Raw genomic sequence first — 6,744 nt, 5'->3', positions numbered from 1 at the left:
TATTTTCTGAATTTTCTTTCTTTTGTAATAGAGGGCTTGCTTCCAAAAGCCGAGAGCTTAATAAGCGAGGAGGAAGTATGACAGGCACCCAGTATACAGTATATACTGGGAGGGGGCCATATGATGGGTGTCCGAGTGGCCCAATTACAACCTGTCAGGGCCAAGTTGAGACTGGTTTAAAGGGGCTTTCAGCTTTATTTGCTGGAGCTGTCTGGAGATAGCTTAAGGCATAGTAAGAACTCAAGTTCGAAATGAAGTAAAACCGGATGGCGTTGTCTTTGTCCAAAGATTTGGACTTTTTCATACCTCTGGACTTCTTCGTAGTGTTTACAGGACAATCTACATAAACCGACGATGATATATAAACAATACGACGATGATACAATTACAATACAATGAATATACATACATTTAACAATTTCTATATACATTTTATTGCTCTTTTCTAGTTATTCAGATCCTTCCCTCAGGACGTCTTTGCAATGTTTACAGCTCTTTCAGTTTCTCCTGGTGGTTTGTGCACAGCGCCCCCTGTGTTTCAGGAGAATATCGCCACGGCACCCCGCATGTTCTAGCTAGCGCCTCACGGCTCCCTTACCGGGACTGCTGCAGTCGAGTAGCGTCTTTTCTGAGTCAACGTTTACGAATATCACACACCGGTCCGAAATCCACTGCCCCATTAGCTGTTTTGTTATATTTGTTTTTGATGTTTCATATTGTTCTTCTGATTTACAAGATATAATAACAGTAATAGTTTTGCGTCCCTTTGTCGTGCGAGGGGAGCGCTACTTGACTGTTCAAAAAGCGGACTGAACCTTGACTGAAGACATACGACTGCACACCTGTAAAGGAACGTAAGTCATTTAGAAGTTTTATTTTATTTCGTTTTATTTTAATCTGTCTGTAAACACGGACCTCACTCTGCAAGGTACAGTTAAATATTCATTTTAGACATTAGGAAGTTGTACTAAAAATAGCCAAACGTGTGCGCGTTTTTCAGTGATTTTACAAACAAAAGACAGACAAAAAATGTTGCACTGTTTTTCTTCGTACGATCCGTGTTTGTTGAGATTTATTTGGACAATTGGGGTCCTGCACCAGCAAAAGATTCGCTGCAGAAGCAATTTCAACCAATTGATTACATTATCTGATAAGCGATTTAACACGGAGTTCCCACGGAGTTCCCTTAACGCATGTGAGGCCCTAAAAGCACGTGGGGTTAAAGCCTTTTTATATAGTGTGTATATAAAAAAAATGTTTTAATATATATATATATGTATATGTTTATATATATGTGTGTATATATATGTATATTTAAAATATTATATTTCTTTTTACGCCAATTCGTTTTTACACGACCTCACTGGTGAGTTCGGTTTTTTGGGTTAGATTTAGACTTTTTGTCAGCAAGGTTGTAGGTTATAGTTAAGTGTTATTCCACATTGCGGTTATTTATTGACAGGTTTAACACGTGTGTGATCCTCAGCCAGAGTTTAATCTACCCATGGGGCCAAGCCGTCCGGGAGCCCCCAATTTAAACAGAATGCTCATTGATCACCGAAAATCAATGAATGATAAAAAAAACAAAAACGTCTTAGTTTGCTCTATTATCGTGTGTGTGTGTGTGTGTGTGTGTGTGTGTGTGTGTGTGTGTGTGTGTGTGTGTACACTACTCACAAAAAGTTGGGGATATTTGGCTTTCGGGTGAAATTTATGGAAAATGTAAAAAGTTCACGCGACAGTGATATTATATCATGAAAGTAGGGCATTTAAGTAGAAGCATGATTTCCTCATCTCAAACAATTGATTGAAACAAAAGCCAACAACAGTGGTGGGTTTACCACAACAAAAAATGTCAATGTCTCAATAACTTGTCATGTGCCCTTGAGCATCAATTACAGCTTGACAACGACGTCTCATGCTGTTCACAAGTCGACTTATTGTCTGCTGAGGCCTGGCCCCCCACTCTTCTTGAAGGGCGGCCCTCAGGTCATTGAGGTTCTGGGGTACAGAGTTACGAGCCTCTACACGGCCACTCAGCTGATCCCATAGGTTTTCTATGGGATTCAGGTCTGGAGAAAGTGCAGGCCACTCCATTTGAGGTGCCCCAGTCTCCAGCAGCCGTTCCCTAATGATGCGACCTCGATGAGCTGGAGCATTGTCATCCATGAAGATGAAATGAGGCCTGTGTTGTTCATGCAGGGGCACAATGACTGGATTGATGATGTTATTCAGGTAGTGTGGGCTTCACAAAGTGTAGGGCAGTTCTGTATTGACTAGACACACTGTAACACCACCACCACCAAAGGCTCGTCTGGTGACAACAGTGGCTGATGCATAGCGCTCTCCTTGACGTCTCCAACATTGTTGGCGACCATCATTCCTGCTCAACGTGAATCGACTTTCATCAGAGAACAGGACTGAGGCCCACTGGTCCCTCGTTCAGCATAAATGCTCCCTGGCCCGTGCAAGACCATGATGCCTGTGCCTGGTGGATTTCAGAACAGACATCCCGACGCGGCTGTGGTGGTGACTGGGGACTTTAACAGGGCCAACCTTAAAAAAGTTCTGCCTAATTTCCACCAACACATCACGTGTGCCACCAGGGGAGATAGAACTTTGGACCATTGTTACACACCATACAAGAACGGATACAAGCCCGTCTCACTCCCTGCTTTCGGGAAATCAGATCACGCCACGATCTCGCTGGTTCCCGTTTACAGGCCTTTGATCGCGCGGGATCTGGTGATGACGAGGGATGTGAAGCGGTGGACGGACCAATCGGAGGCTGCGCTTCAGGACGCTCTGACTGACGTAGACTGGGACATGTTCCAATCAAGTTCAAGTGACGTCAGCGAGTTTACGGAGGCTGTAGTAAGTTTTGTAACTACACTAGCGGATAATATCGTTCCCACGGTGAAAGTTCGGATATTCCCAAACCAGAAACCATGGGTTGAGAATGCTCGCACGGCCGCTTACAACGACGGTCTTGTATCTGGTAGTATGGACAATTACAAAGCGGCGTCGTACAATCTGCGGAGAGCGGTGAAGGACGCCAAACGGACATACAGGGAGACCGTGGAGCTACAGATGGAGCGGGGGGACACAAGACGCTTGTGGCAGGGGCTGCGGACTATTCCGAATTACAAGAGCAGCTCCTCCCCAGCCACGAGTGTGGACGCCTCCCTAGCCAACCAACTGAACTCCTTTTATGCGCGGTTCGAGACTGGCAGCAACACCGCTAGCTCGCCGGCAAATTGGAGTTATACCACTGGGGATGAGCGCGCACTCTCAGTGTCCGTGCACGAGGTCAGGAGGGCTTTGATGGGGGTGAACACCAAGAAAGCTGCGGGCCCAGACGGCATATCTGGGCAAGTACTGAAGACCTGTGCTAACCAGCTAGCTCCGGTGTTCACTACAATATTCAACATCTCCCTGGCTGAATCAGTGGTCACATCCTGCTTCAAGAGGTCCACCGTCGTTCCTGTCCCGAAGATCACCTCTCCTGCCTGCCTGAATGACCACTGTCTGGTGGCCCTCACCTCGGTGGTCATGAAGTGTTTCAAGAGGCTGATTAAGGATTACATCTGCGCCTCCCTCCCCCGCACCTTGGACCCGTTGCAGTTCGCGTACCGGCAAAACAGATCCATGGATGACGCAGTCTCCCAGGTACTGTACAACACGCTCACGCACCTGGATGGCTTGAAGGGGGCCTATGTAAGATTGCTGTTCATCGATTTTAGTTCAGCTTTCAACACCATAGTCCCCACCAGACTGGCTGTCAAGCTGATGGAGCTCGGACTGAATGCTCCGATGTGCGCCTGGATCCTGGACTTCCTCACAGCCCGCCCCCAGCTGGTCAGGGTGGGGAAGTACATGTCAGGCTCCCTCATCCTGAACACGGGATCCCCCCCAGGGCTGCGTCCTCAGCCCCCTACTGTACTCCCTGTACACACATGACTGTGTGGCCAGGTCCAGCTCCAACACCATCATCAAGTTTGCTGACAACACCGTGGTCGTGGGCCTGATCACCGACTGCGATGAGAAGGCCTACCGCGAGGAGGTGGCTGACCTGTCACTCTGGTGCCAGGACAACCGCCTCCACCTGAACGTCAGCGAAACGAAGGAGCTGATTGTGGCCTTTAGGCGTGGATCACAATCGAGGACGCACGCGCCCTTGTGGATTAATGGGACTTCTGTCGACAGAGTGAGCAGCTTCAAATATCTGGGAGTCCACATCGCAGAGGACTTAACATGGACTGTACACACAGACACTCTGGTGAGAAAGGCGAGGCAGCGTCTCTACCACCTCAGGCAGCTGAGGAAATTCCGGGTCTCGGTGAGGATCCTCAAGTCCTTCTACTCTGGAGCAGTGAAGAGCATCCTGACAGGCAACATCACTGCCTGGTTTGGGAACTGTACTGCCCAGGACAGGCGGGTCCTGCAGAGGGTGGTGCGTTCAGCTGAACGTACCACTGGAACTACCCTCCCCCCCTTGCAGGAGTTATACACCAGGAGGTGTAGTAGCAGAGCCCGCAGGATCATGAAGGATCCTCATCACCCCAACCACGGACTGTTTCAGCTGCTGCGGTCAGGCAAGCGCCTCCGCAGTCACACAGCGAGAACAGAGAGACTGAGACAGAGTTTTTTCCCGCACGCCATCAGAACTGTCAACGCTGACCTCACCAGGGTTCCTAACTGAGCCGTACACTAGGCTCCACTACCTACTGTACTATATGTAGCATACTGTACCGCATACTGTGTCACTGTTCAGGGTTGTTCGTGATGCCGTATTGCTGCGCCGTACTGTTGTATACTGTGCTGTATTATCCCAAACACTACCTCACTTTATTCACATTCACATGCCACTTTAATTCACATGCCACTTTAATGCACATATCTGTATATACATAAGCATATTCCCTCTATCTATTCCATTTTATTTCATTTTATTTTTATTGTATTTTATTTTATTCTATATATTTTTATTTTATTCTATAAGTATTCAACTTACTGTATTACGTTTTAGGAGTCAGTCGGTCTATTCGAATTTGTATTTATTTTTTATTTTTATTTTTATTTTATTTTATTTTTTATTTTTTCCTAGGACATATTGTGTGTTATCACCGGGTGCGTTGCATTACATTACACTGCATATATGTATGAAAGTATGTATATGTATGTGACAAATAAAAATCTTGAATCTTGAATCTTGGTGGTGTGGTCAGGTATCCTTGCAGGTCGTCTAGCATGCAGACCACACTGATGTAAACGGTTTGGAATGGTCTGATGTGTCACTTGGGTGACTCTCACCTCCCTTAAATGTGCCTGGAGTTGAGTGGCATTCATCATCTGGTTCCGCAGGGCACTGTTCACAATGAAGCGTCATCAGTGTGGGATGTGGCCAAAGGACGTCCACTTCTATGCCTTTCTGTGACTCTTCCAGTCTCTCTGTATCTCTGTTGCAACCTGCTGATGACGCTCTGTGACACTCTAAGCTCAGTGGCCACTTCCCTCTGAGAACATCCTGTTTGAAGCCTCACAATGGTGAGGTACTGTTGATCAGTTGTTAGGTGTCGTCTTGGTCTCATGATGTCAAAATGTGAACAGCATGATGAAGAGGACTGTTTAAATACCAATTCTAATTGAACCAGGAAATGTATCGGTCCATTCATGGATCAAACACCTGTTGTGAATTTTGCCGTTCAGCTCTTGTGAGAGAACAGCAAGTTGTGCAAAAAGTACTGAAACATTGAACAGTTGGACATGTGCATTCAAAGGTTTAGAGAAGGTCAAATTAAGTTCACCTGTAAAGGTTATAGTGCATTTTAGGTTCATCCTGAAATTTCACCCGAAAGCCGAATATGCCTAACTTTTTGTGAGTAGTCTATTTCTTTTTTTTTTCCCCTCTGCAAAATTATTTTTTACACAACCTCACTGATGAGTTTGGTTTTTCTGGTTAGCTTTTGCCTTTTGTCCGCAAGGTTGTAGGTTATAGTTAATTGTTATTCCGCATGATGGTTATTTATTGACAGGTTTAACACGTGTGGTCTTTCATCGATCCTGGTGTGTTTCTCTTTTCCTTCTTCACTGTGTCCGGTTCTCGTGTCAACTTTGGTGGTAGCCGATCTCGTTCTCCTCTGCTGGTCCCTGCGGATGCTTTCTTCTTTTTCTCCCTTTCTTCCCTTGTCTGAGCCCTGGTGTTAGGCCTTATCTTGCCTATCTCTTTCTTTTTGGGCTTGATTCTGGTGCACCGTCCTCCGAAGGAACTACCTCCTTCTCCTTCCTGCAGTCCTATCTCGGGTCTCTCCAGAGACGCCACCTCCGTCTTTTGCTCCTCAGCCACTTTGGTTGTACCATATCCTCCTTCCTTAGCGGTCGCTTATCCCTCGGAGTCCAAGGTATATAAGGGTCTATACTTTGTGTGTGTGTGTGTGTGTGTGTGTGTGTGTGTGTGTGTGTGGGTGATCATATATAAATATATATGATCATTTTGCCGGGGGGGGGTTATTATTCGGATATACTAGCTCTACTTAATTAGCTCTGAACTGCCTTTTTAATCAAGTTTATAAAGTACTGTTACAAGTCATATAAAACATGACAAAAAAACAGCAGAGGGAGAACATTTTTGTTGGACGGTCACTCACCAGCATTAGTAGTAGTTCGATTGTTAGTAAACTTGATTCTATAAAAAAAATAGTATGCAGTTCTGTCCATGTCAGTGCAGTCTTCCCCTTTTCCCGC

This window comes from Zeus faber, assembly GCF_960531495.2.
Source record: "Zeus faber genome assembly, chromosome: 1".
NCBI lineage: Eukaryota > Metazoa > Chordata > Actinopteri > Zeiformes > Zeidae > Zeus > Zeus faber.
Note: the sequence above shows the minus strand (reverse complement) of the source record.